Here is a 9583-nt window from a genome sequence, read left to right on the forward strand (position 1 = left end):
TCGGCCCCATTTATCACCACCCTCTGAGCTCTGCCATCCAGCCAGCCCTCGATCCACCGCACCGGATTATTGTTGTTGTAAAAGCATGTAGCACTGCAATTAATGTGGAATTGTGATCAATATTTACATCAAAAGACTGCTGCATCAGCTGACTCCCACATAAGCCCAGGCAGTTCACAAAAATCAAAGATGCAAAATTGYTCCCTCCTGGGGGGCAGGCAGAGCCTTTCTCTTTCTCCAAATCCTCCACTTTCAGCAGAGCCAGGATCTCACTGTTTTGGTGTTATGCAYGGCTGTATGCCATGACTTGGATGCCCTTCAGTTTTTCCAGCAAGAAGCTAAGAAATGTCAGAAATGACTCTTCTGGCTAACTGAAAAAGGAATTGGGATCTAAAGCTGCTACTTTACTTCAAAAAAACATACTCTGCACATTCAGTGAACACCATCTGCATTCAGAAAAGCCACTGGAATAAGAATGTCATAAATTAAACTAGAAAAAGCCAATGAAAGATATTTTCAGAGCTCTTAATTTTCTGTTACATGTTATGAAACAACATTTTCTGAGACTTAGGAAAATGTACAGACATATCAGTCTAGGCTTCCAATATTATTTTAGGATACTGGAATTCCATAATAGTGAATCAGAAAGTTATTATTTTGAACATGAAGAGGTGAAGGTGGAAGAGGTGAGGGAAGATGTTCAGGAATGATAKGTGTTGCCATAAGTATATCACATTTGATAACCCCATATAAAATAACACAAGGCAGAATATTGCCAGGATGTCTCAGTCCTACTAACCTGAAAGTAAGATTTTCTTCTGAATTTGAAAAAAAGTGGAGAAGGAAAGACACCTTCTAGTCACACACAGCCATGTCTGGATGTTTTGTCTTGATTGCCTTGCGAGTGTCATTTGTCATTTACATTCACACCTACTACTGTTTTAGCTCAGCACTGCATGGACAAGGATCCTGGCTCTCGAAGTTCCCGCATATTTGGCCCATATGGCTTTAGCTTCAGGACTATGAACATAATCAGTGTTTGCTGAACCCAGCTGTATATTTTTAAGATGCAAATGTTTTCATAGGTTCTGATTTCTTTTTAGCTTAAGGTAATCTTTGCTTATACTGTCTGGGCTAACTACATCTCAGGACCCTGTTTGAGATGGAGCATGCTGCCTCCACAGACATTGGTATACAAAGAGCACACAGTAAAAACGTTTGGCTCCATTGAACCTTGCAGGAGAAACTGCCAGATTGGAAGATTTCTCATCTGCAGTCCACATGTGAAATGGATGTGTGTGTATATTTTCAGTAGGTGTTGTAATGCAGAACCACCTGAGCTTCACTATGGAGATGGAGCTCCACTGCACCTGTTAGGAGGTGTAAGCACAGCTTATATGAATGTCCTTTGAAGTGACAGAAGATGAAAGTGCCAGGAAGAGAGTTGGTGAAGTTTTCTTTCCTTTCAGTTAGTGGTCAGGCAGATGGCAGTCTGGGCTACCTTTATGGAGGCTATGCTAGATGTTAGGAGATTGGCACAATATCTTCCTGAGACTCTGTGATGGACCTGTGGGTTAAATTCAAGTTCTCATGACACAGCCAGTACCTTACATCAAAAGCACATTCTTTCTGTCTTGCTGACAGGGAAATTGGAAATGTGACAAATGACAGACAAGCCGGCCAGATGACAGGAGCCTTTCAGATAGAGTCTGCAAAGATGACAAGAATATCCRTTTTTCTCCTACTCCAGACACTCACTCGCTCCTACCTTCTTCTCAGCTCCTGTTTATCAGGTGCTTTGCCAGAAAAGGCAGTGTTTCATTTCTCTCATGAAAGTCCTTTCAGAGCCACTAATCTGGCACAACTAAGCATAGGCATTAAGATAATTACAATGAGAAGTTRTTATATCCTGGACAAGTATTATGCTCAACTTTTCTGAATGCAAATTTCTTGCAAAGTTCATCCCCCAGACTGCATTATAAAAGCTCACCAATGGCAAGGCCTCCCAAGGAGTTTTTAGGAAAACTCTGTTGTGAGATGTATRGAATAAAAAAGATCTTTCAAACATGAGAACTAGATTTTATGGAAACATTCCTCTTAAATCAGCAAAAGTATAGATTTCAGGAGAATAGAAATTAGGCAAATCTCTATCTTCCAGCTCCATCTCTGAAGAGAAGAACTGATCTCACATTCCCTCAGTTTTCATTAATAAAAGTCGCATAGTATCATCTTGGTCATTTTGTTGAATTTCTCATGTGTACATGAAAACTRTGTTGTGTACACTGATTCCAGGGCACTTGATCCTACCATCCATTTCTTTGCCCAAGAAAAATAACCTAGAAGACCCCATAGCTTATTTAGTCACTTGCATCAAAAAGGACTAATGATATGCATAATAWAATAATTAGCTTTTGCAGTGTTTGTGATATTCAGTTTGGGAAGGTTTGCATAATAGTTCTGATTAATACAAATGAATCAAATTTTATATTTGTCTGTTGTCCTCCCCCTAAAAGGCATAATGATTAATGATAGCAAAATTATAACAAGATGGTAATAATAGATTGCACTTAGCTTTTTAAATTTTAAGGAACTTTACAAATACTCACTAACTGATTTAAAGCCTCTTTATCCTGTAGTGTGAATGTGGGGAATATAAGAAAAATGTATTAACCAGAGAGATAGCGGAATTCAGAATGCTCCCCACTGAAATCAAACAATGTTCCAGTTCTGAGTTAACAAAGAAAAGTATTAGATTCTTAGGCAGATGATATTAGAAAGCAGATCTTTCAGATGGTAGAGACCTAGAAGAAACTAGACCATTTATAACAAGGCTGATACTCTCCTGATGAAGTTTCTTGCTGTCTGTACCAAAAATTACTTCCACTTGTGTACATTTAGAAGCATATTCAGGCACAGAGAAGCTGGAGCCACATAAACATGATATTGCACTGATGGCTAGCACACTTCTAGTGAACTCCCACTGAATACTCAATTGTGAGGCCACCTCTCAAGTGAAATATTAGTCACTGTGTAGAGGAGTGTGAGATTTACTCTCAACCTTCTCTTGCGAAAAGCACTCTGCAGCGTATGTATAGTTTTCTTATCTGCTTTATACTCTTTTATATCCAACAGTTTCTCATTCTCACTGATTAGCTGCTGCTGCTTCTCTTTTTCCTGCCAACAAGTGCATTCCATGCTGCTGTCCTTGAGGCTGGCCTCCACAGCACTCATTTTCCTTAAGACAAATTTTGCCTTTTGCAACAAGGCYTCCTCAGAGTAAGGGAGAGGATATATCAGCTAGGCTTAAGGTAAGGCTCCATTCTAAGATCTGAACATAATTGCTACCTATGAATAATTGAAGTGAGATACATCTCTCCTTGGTCTTCAGCTCTGTGAGTTAGTGTTATAGTTTATTTTTCATAGAGAGGTATTAGCACTTTTGGATTACTTGACATTTCTTGTTTCACTTATGTTTAGTGAAGGTTGTGTTCCAGCTTGTAGTAGAATGGGCAGCACGGATTGCTAGCAAAAAGGCTTTTTGTACAGAAGTCTAAAGGATTATAGGAAAGAACACAAACTTAAGATAAGCACTGCAGACATTTCACGGGGATGACAAGCTTACAATTGTTCTTGGAYGAAAAGCGATGTTTCTGGATCCTATTTCAAATATTTTCATATAACACATTTAACATCACAGTAACACGAGACGGAGGGACTGCAAATACCACATGCRGTAACCTTGAAGTGTGGAGTGTTGGCAGACACAGCACAGAGGCATTGAGCTGCCTCCACATGGAGCCAGCTGGTGTTCAGGAGCAGTGTAGCTCTGCTGCACTGCTGTGCTGAACTAAAGGAAACTGCCTAGCAATTTCCAGTCTCTAGTGCTTCAAGATCCAAGCTGATGTGTGCACAGAGCTGTGCTGCACTGTGGCTTCAGTGGAGTTGGAGATCTGTGCTCAGTAATTGTTACGTGGCGTGAGCATTAGGACGGAGAATTTGAGCCTTTGTGGTATGTGAAGCCAGTGTGGATAGAAGTGTGAGCACTATTTGCTCACACACACTCTAAGACATGCTGCTACATTCTGTATTTATTGGAATTTATTAAAAATAGCCAAACTTCATGTGCAGGTGATTATTAATCCCTGAAAGAGTAATATCGATATCCATTGAGTCTGACCGTTTTAGTCATAATGTAGATGTTGAAAGCAAAGTAGAAAGTTAATATCTCAGAATCATCGAATGATTGAGGTTGGAAGGGATCTCTAGAGATCATCTAGTCCAAACACCCTGCACAAGCAGGGTCAGGATCAGGGTCGCATCCAGGCAGGTTTTGAAAATCTCCAGAGAAGGAGACCCCACAAACTCCCTGAGAAACCTGGTCCAATGCTCTGTCACCCTCACAGTCCAGAAGTTTTTCCTCAAATTCAGGCAGGCCCTCCTGTGCTTCAGCTTGTGACTGTTGCCTCTTGTCCTATTGCTGGCCACCACTGAAATGAATCTGGCCCCCTCTGCTTGACAACCTCCCTTCAGATACTTATACAAATTGACAAGATCACCTCTCAGCGTTCTCTTCTTTAGAGTGAACGGGCCCAGCTCTTTCAGCCTCTCTTCTGAGGAAAGTTGCTCCAGTCCCGGATCATCTCTGTAGCTCTACACTGAACTCGCTCATAGAATCATAGAAACATTATGGTTGTGAAAGATCTTTGAGAATATCAAGTCCAACCATAAATCCTTCAACACTATATCTGTTAAACTATGTCCCTAAGCACCTTGTCTACACCCTTGTTGAACACTACCAGGGATGGTGACTCCTCCTCTTCTGTGAGCATCCTGTTCCAGTACTTGGCTACTCTTTCTTTGTAGAAAATTTTCCTATTATCTAACTTGAACCTCCTCTAGTGAAACTCGAGGCCATTTTCGCTTGTCCTCTCTAGTAGCTCCATGTCTCTCTTGTACTGGGGAGCCCAGCACTGGATACAGTTCTCCAGATGTGGCCTCACTAAGCCTGAAGACTGTTGAGAGTAGGTCATCTCTGGACCTGCTGTCAACACTCTTCCTAATGCACCCCAGGATATCACTGGCTTTCTTGGCCACAAGGGTAAATTGCTGTCTCATGTTCAACTTTTTGTCAACCAGGACCCCCAAGTCCTTCTCTTCAGAGCTGCTGTCCAGCAGGTCAAGCCTAGTCTGTACTGGTGAATGGGGTTATTCCTTTCTAGGTGCAGGATCTTGCACTTGCTTTTGTTGAACCTCATGAGGTTCTTCTCCACCCACCTCACCAGCCTATCCAGCTCTCTTTGAATGGCAGCACAGCCTGCTGGTGGGTCAGTGACTGCTCACAGGTTTGGATCAGCAGCACACTTTCTGAGGACGCATTCTGTCCCTTCATCCAGGTCACTGATGTATAAATTAAACCAGTTGAGACCCCAATACTGACCATTTCATGGTCCACAAGAGAACAGATGGGGTGGTGCTGCCATTTTCCTTTGTAACTTTTGTGGTGAAGTCCTGTCTGCTGAAAAAAAAGTCAAGAAGAGTAAGGACAGATGTCTCCTCTCCCAAGAATCGTRTTGAATTGGCTGGATGCAATCTTGCACCACTGCAGACATACTCTGAGGCCCCAGGTAATGAAGAGCTAAATGAAGACCATACCTAGGTCCCTGTCTGGCGTCATATCCCTTTCCAAGTGTCATAGACATCCTATTGCTTGATTCTAATTGCTTGTGGACTGCAAGAGAAATGAGCATAAGATCCAAGTAGTGGGCATTCTTTGGTGGAAAGAAGGTTTTGTTCAGCACTGCACATTAGACCACTGAGAGTGAAGAGTCAGAAACGGGGTTCTTTTAGAAATCTGAGAATTCACCTCTCCTTTGAGATAGCACCTGTAGTGTTCTCCCTCTGTAACTCAATGGTATTGAAGTGGATAAATTCATAGTTCTTAGGCAAGTCTTGGGGCTAATTAGTTCCAAAGTAGCAAATCATTCTCTGCTGCTTTTCTTTTCAGAATGCCACCACCATCCTTCCTTTTCCAGTTTTAGACTAAAGTTTTCTCCAGCTAATAATTCCCATTGCTGAACTTTATCTTAGTAGGCTATCAACCTAGTAAGCGATGCCAGAATCTGATGTATCTCCTGAACCTGAGTACATTCAGTGCCTTTTTAAAGTGTTCAGTCTCCTGGCATCATGCAAACAATAGAGTTTGACACTTAAATCTAAAKCTCATATTTAGCTTACTCCAAGACCTTGCAAATACATTTCTGGGCTGCAGCACTCAGTCTTTCCTACTGATCTGTGTTTCACCTTTTTTGTGTCACTAACTGTCCTTATTATTTGTACTTGTATTAACTCCCTTTTGCTCATGTTGATGATTACACCCGAATCAATCTCATTATTTTATGTAAATGCTGCTTCTTTAAGCATTTCATGCACTTTCCCTTGAAACCTTCACTGTCTTGTAATATCTTGCCCCAGCTGAGAGCTTTATTGTCCAAGTGCTGTACTTTCTCATATTCTGTAAGGCTGAGCAAGCTGTTTATGTTCAAACTATAAAGTATGTAAAGATTAACAAAGTGAATTGATTAACAAAATAAAAAAAATATGATTAACCAAAGAAACAAGAATTCTCCTTCAAAGGTAGGAATGGCTAACTAACAGGACAACAATAACTTCCTAACAGGAAAACTTCATTCCAAGTATTTGTTCAAAGATAACAGGTACCATGTCAGATAAACAGCTTTGATATGCAGGATCCAAAGTTAAACCTAACATAAAGAGCTTGAAAAATGTGATTTATACAGAAAGCGTGTTACTGAAAACAGGCCTCAAAGTGCCGGGCTTGCATCAGAAAGCTTATTTACAAAGCGCACGGGTAAAATATGCTTGATAAAAATAAGTARATACTGCTTTATAAAAATGTGTTTATAGCTTGTGTCTTCTTAATCAAAGTTCTCTTAAGAGTACTTTTGGATCTCTGAGTCAACAAAACATTTCCTCCTTAAAATGTCTTGTTTCAACGAGCCTTCTTCTTCATCTCCCTGTATAGATGTTTTTGTATTGTTTTGTTAAAAAAAAAAGACCTCTGATATAATTCGTCCTGCATAGTATTTTCTTGAAGATGGGTACCTGAATGTTTATGTTATTTCAGTATATTAAATCTGTGAATAATTAAGGCCTTTTTTGACTCACTTCTCTAGTGGGAATGATTTGCATTCAATGAGATAAGTTATTATGCTAGATAGCTAAAGCTTTATATTTTTTCACAGTTCCAGAGACTAAAAGCTTCTCTTAGACAGTCATTGAAAACAAATCTCAAATGACAATACAGAGAACTGYAGAACTTATTCAGTAACTATATCCACAGAGGAAGATATGATTCTTCAGTATGTGTGCATTTACCAATAATTATATTTAATTTCTCTTTATTTTTTTTCCATGGACAGTATCAAAATTTTACTTCAGTGCTACTTTATCAGTGAAAATATAATACTTTTGTGCTGGCTTAAGGAATTTAAGGTGAAGCTGCCTTGCTGAGAAACTGGCAGTAGTGTTTTATGTGCATTTTCCCTGTTATTATTTTTAATGCTTTATGCACATTTATTCAAAGTGAGAGAAGTTTTGCACCTATTACAAATGCAATTTACTGGAAATGATTTCTTGAGTCATTATCCACTCAATATGTCCAATCCTTTCTTGACAGACTAGAAAACTCTGATAATGGACACATCTCCAGGCTATTTTCTCATGGATTTGAGTATTATTTCCAGGAATAAACTCACTGACACTTGATGTCACAACATTTTTACTCRGTCTTATAGATAATGTTTTCAAAAGCATTTCTGGCTTTACAATATATTACAAAATATCAATGAATTTTTTAAAAAATTTAACTTTGGGAGGAAAATTCAGAGTATCTCAATGAAGAAAATATCCAAGACATGATCTTCTACATATTTTTTAAAATATACTCTCTCTTCTGTATATCTTTTTTATGAACCAACAAAGACTAGAATTCTGAGACAAAAATTTAAGTCTAAAATATTAAGCTGCAAGAATATTATAGTGTTTCTCAGAGGTACTACTTATTGAGACTATGCAGCTCAGTGTGGTTGGGGCTGGGAATACAGCACAGAACTGTTTATGCTTTCCCATGGTGCAAGCCAAGAAAAATAATGTTACCAACAAGAAGAATTCTAAAGCAAAGAAACAAGGATCCACTTGGAAGTATGAGGATGCTTTGAGAAGATGAATTACATTCTCATGTACCTGTCTTCGGTATGGTAGGTATATTAAAACAACTCTGTACACTTTTATAAAATGTTTACTAGAAGATATATATATCCAGCRTTCCTCTTAGAACTGTGTGTAATCAGTTCTTCTCTCTAATATCTTATATTGACTGTAAGATAGTGTAAGGCAGGTTTTTGTGTCTGTGTGTGTGTGTGCACGTGCGTGCTTGTATTTATCCTACAAAAATATGAGGCCAATGTCTTGAGGCTATAATAAAAATATTTCAATAATATAGTTTAACAGGGAAACAACAAATGGGTTACACATATCTCTGCTTGTATTCTTAAGGACAGACTTTGAAAGGTGGGTTATGTAGTAGCATATGGGAAGGCTAAATTAAAATAGCCAAATGATACAGCATTTATGTATTATTTGAACRTGTGCACTTAAAAGTCAGGAATGAAAACCTACTTTTGTGTAGCCTTGTTAAATATGGAAGCACATTCAATTTTGGTTTGAACTAAGCAAAAAAGAATGGACTTTGGAGACGTGTATGGAGCAAGAAAAGGTTAAGTAACTGTTTATTTCCTCTTTCCTCCTGAGAATCCTTGAAAACATGTGAGTAGTCACCTTGGCTTCCACTGAATTATTTATGTGTTATATCAGTGTTTGCAAGATGAGAGCTTTATGGACCAGGTCTATACCTGATGTTAATTTCTCTTAACAACTGAAGGTGAACGATGGAGATGATTGTTGACATGAGTCTTTACACATTGATGCATTGATGCATTTTGCCTGTTTATTTCAAAACAACTTGTAGCCAAATTCTTCTGCAAAGCATAACAGACATGCAACGTTTTTATGCCACTATTAAATCAAAATACRTCCTAGGGCTTTATATTTCTATGATTAGCAGTCAGATTGCTAACTACATTTGCTAAGTGTCTTCTAATGTAGCCTGGCAGCATATCACTTCTGCAGGAATCACAAGGCTGTTAGATTGAAAAGTAATAATAGTAAGCTGCAATGAGATAAGGAGAAAATAGTGTAGAAATAAATGATAGCAATGAGAGAAGACAAAAAMCAGACATGCTGACTTGTTGGTTTTTATGATCCTAAAATTTGACATAAAGGCTGGCAAAAAGCAAAAGCTTATTGTGTATGTCCTGTATGATGAGTAAGAGCAGACCTCCGGCCTGCTTGAACAGCTGCTGCTCATGTGTTCCTGGAATATCTCCTTCCGAGAGATGCTGGCAGGGGAAAGCAATGAGAAAAGAACAAGCAAAATGTTTAGGCCTCAGGAAAAAAAAATGAATATTTTGGATTTGTTTTGGGTGAACTCTTGGAAACTGATAGG

The 9583-nt window shown here is 38.9% G+C and overlaps 1 long non-coding RNA gene across 1 annotated transcript in view; it reads left to right on the forward strand.

Moving 5' to 3' along the window:
- LOC112944003 overlaps nucleotides 1-7830 on the forward strand; it is a 17128-nt gene extending 9298 nt beyond the window's left edge. Inside the window, exon 3 of the long non-coding RNA XR_003248695.1 lies at nucleotides 7697-7830. This is a non-coding gene — a long non-coding RNA (uncharacterized LOC112944003). The remainder of the gene's footprint in view (nucleotides 1-7696) is intronic.
- The last annotated feature ends 1753 nt before the right edge of the window (nucleotides 7831-9583 follow it).

This window comes from Nothoprocta perdicaria, unplaced genomic scaffold (genome assembly GCF_003342845.1).
Source record: "Nothoprocta perdicaria isolate Ctin4 unplaced genomic scaffold, notPer1 scaffold_158, whole genome shotgun sequence".
NCBI classification, from domain to species: domain Eukaryota; kingdom Metazoa; phylum Chordata; class Aves; order Tinamiformes; family Tinamidae; genus Nothoprocta; species Nothoprocta perdicaria.